This window comes from Mesoplodon mirus (genome assembly GCF_964341445.2).
Source record: "Mesoplodon mirus genome assembly, chromosome: 8".
Classification (NCBI taxonomy): domain Eukaryota; kingdom Metazoa; phylum Chordata; class Mammalia; order Artiodactyla; family Ziphiidae; genus Mesoplodon; species Mesoplodon mirus.
The window spans coordinates 82,619,880-82,623,233 of NC_138984.1; the positions used below are offsets into that span (position 1 = coordinate 82,619,880).

The 3,354-nt window shown below is 40.3% G+C and overlaps 1 pseudogene across 1 annotated transcript; it reads right to left on the reverse strand.

Annotated features, from left to right (window-relative positions):
- Positions 1 to 621: 621 nt before the first annotated feature.
- LOC309809594 (ubiquitin-conjugating enzyme E2 variant 1-like) lies at positions 622 to 1,140 on the reverse strand (annotated as a pseudogene). Its single transcript has one exon. The product of its transcript is annotated as a ubiquitin-conjugating enzyme E2 variant 1-like (transcript).
- Positions 1,141 to 3,354: the final 2,214 nt, after the last annotated feature.

A 3,354-nucleotide genomic window follows, 5' to 3' on the forward strand; every position in this document is an offset into this window, starting at 1 on the left:
CCTGAATTCCTCACCAAAGGCCAATTTCAGAGGGGAGCCGAGGGGGTTACAATCTATGCTTTGACCAAGGGTGGTAGTGGAGAGTGGGAAGAGAATGATGGCTTGGAAGGGGGGCAGCATTTAAGAGTTAAAGAAAGAAACCAGGGGTGCAGACGAAGCACCCCCCACACACCCACGAGTAGTCCCACAGGCTGTGACCTGAAACCTTCACATCTACTCTAAGAAGCCATCCCCAGCTGGAGGGCTGTTGCAGGGAGGGGGGAGGGAGGGGGAGGGGAAAGGGGAGAATGCAGAGACCCCAGGCCATGTAATCAGCAACAAGGTGATTGCGGGATGTGTCTTTTGACAGTTGAGTTAGATGTGCCCCGCCGGTTATGATGAGAATCGATTTAAATACACTTTCTTGATCCCAGAAGTTCAACTATGTGGACAGTGGTTACATTTGACAGGATGATTTGTTATAACACAACTTATATATTTCAAATGGAAATAGTATCAAAAAATTAGTATCATTTACAGTATCTTACAATAAACTGCCTTTGAATGGGAGTTTCCTTTCCAGTACTTTGAGGTCTACAAGACGTATCTAGAAAATTTACTACTGTGGAAAATGAAGACGACTGCTTAAGTTGAATGGGGGCTAAGGGAGGGCCTGTGGTTTTTCTTTTTGATTAATTGCTGTAACACTGTCCTTCAGGAGGCTGAGGGAGTTTCATATTTTCTTTAGACATCATTAGGCGCCGGAGCTCTTGCAGGACAACTTTGATGCTATATGAATTCTACCATTCTGCTAGCACTGATATGGCTCTTGGGTCCACCACTCCATTAGAACTATTAACTCCATTCGTATTAATTTTTGTTACAAATCTTACAAAGGGGGGTGCTTCTGGGTATTTAGGTCCACATTCTATTTTAAGGCTGTGTATTCAGTTTTCATAAACTGTTCTTGGAGGCCCAATTATCATCCCTGTCCATCTTGTAAGTGTCATGTCTTTGTCAGCTTCTAGACCCCAGCTAACTGTGCCATCTCCTACTCCTTTCTGGCCTACTTCAAATTCTTCCAACAGTGGGAAATTGCGAGGGACTTTTACTCCCTAGCCCGTGGTGGCTACCATCTTGCGTCTCTGTCGCTCCAAGGCCAGCCCCTTCTTCACCCCCAGATTACGTTCTTTAGTTCTTCCCACTGACTCCCAGTAAGCCCAACACTGAGAGATACACATGAACAAGACTTTGCACAATACCTTGCTCAGGTGAATAAATATCTTTCAAATACGTATTTTAAGATTAAGACCAAAATGCTTATATTGAGAGCTCCAAAAGGGTCTAACAAATACCTTTCTTTCAAGATACCTAATTGCCTAATTAGAATTCTTAAAAGTCACAAGAATTATCTACTTCAGAATTATTTCATTAGATGTTTGGGTTGTAATTAGAATATAGTTAGATATTATGATCTAGTTAGTTATCTAGAAAAGCCTTTGGGGTGAATCTTTTTTTTTAAACATCTTTATTGGAGTATAATTGCTTTACAATGTTGTGTTAGTTTCTGCTGTATAACAAAGTGAATCAGCTATATGTATACATATATCCCCATATCTCCTCCCTCTTGCGTCTCCCTCCCACCCTCCCTATCCCACCCCTCTAGGAGGTCACAAAGCACCGAGCTGATCTCCCTGTGCTATGCGGCTGCTTCCCACTAGCTATCTATTTTACGTTTGGTAGTGTATATATGTCCATGCCACAAAGACCTCTGATTAATCAGAAAAATTGTTCCCCTCATTACATTGCTAAGGAAAGATAAAAAATAATGACTGATTATTATAACATTTACTTTTTGCCATTAATCCTAATAGTTAGATAAATTGGAAGTAGGATATTAACTAGTTCTGAATTAAGCTTTGCTGTTTTATTTATCCATGGAAATTATTGAGTTTTTTTTTTTTTTTTTTTTTTTTTTGCGGTACGCGAGCCTCTCACTGTTGTGGCCTCTCCGGTTGCGGAGCACAGGCTCCGGACGTGCAGGCTCAGCAGCCATGGCTCACGGGCCCAGCCGCTCCGCGGCATGTGGGATCTTCCCGGACCGGGGCACGAACCTGTGTCCCCTGCATCGGCAGGCGGACTCTCAACCACTGCGCCACCAGGGAAGCCCCCGAAATTATTGTTTTAATTAAAGATACAACCACAGTAAATAGCAATAAGTGGTCTCAAGACCTACGTAAACTACCAGTTACTAGGATTGCATATATATTAGATACAACTAACATTGGTATTAAAAGAAGAAGCGCTTCTAGGACTCTGAATGAAATATTTTTACTTGTTATTAAGATGGTGCCTGCCAACAGGCTGCTCACAAATACCCATTAGAGTTATAAAGCAAGAATTTATTTTAGTTTATTAATGGAAAGTTAATGAGTAGAAAGCATGGCCTCTATCTCTCCTTCTCCCTGCTTCCTATCCCATTATAAATCCACATCTTTTCTTCATTTTCTTTGGAAAAAAATTTTAGTGTTCCAGTTTATCTTATGTAAGCAGAAGATTAACACTTAGAAATGTACTTGTAACATAAAATGGCCAGTTAGTAAGCATGGGGCCACGTCTGGACTAAAAAGCATTTTGATGCAGTCTCCAGAGAAGCTTTTGTCAAAGAATAACAAACATATGAAGTAACCAAGTAGTCCATCCTGAGGTCAATTTGTTGAGAGGTCTATAGACCCAGGTTGTCTCAAAGGAGTTGACAACATCCTGCTTTGGACATATATAAATAACATGCTGGCAAAAGCATTATTGATGAACTGGCACAATTTGATGAAAATATCAGACCAAAGTGATGAAAGACCAAAGAAGAAAATTAAGATTTGCCTGTTTTTTAAAACATGGTAATTTTTAAAAAGAATTTATATTTTGACTCTTTTTAAATGCTGGGCAATTTGACCTGTAATGAATAGTTGCATATTTGTGATTATATGTCTACAATATATATTAACAACTTATTAAAAGCTGTTTGCCTCCAATACAAAAAAGGGAAAGTTGTAATATATCACTTCCTGAAATTACTTTTGACTGGGTGTCAAGACAAGCAGCTAGAATAGGACCTGATGCTGGAAGTACATTTTCCCAAATTGTAGACATACAATAACCTGAAGCATCCTGCCCAGAACTGTGGTCTGGACCTGCCAGATGAACCCCTTTGCACCTTAATGGCCCAGCCCTTGTGTTGAATGCACACAATGGTCTTCTTGCCTTTGGAGTGCTTTTATCACCCTCCATCATTTTCTACAACATGTGAATAAAAATGGCCTCTGTTTGGAAAAGTTAAAGTCAAATCGAGAAGTGAACTTGATTCCCAATCCACCA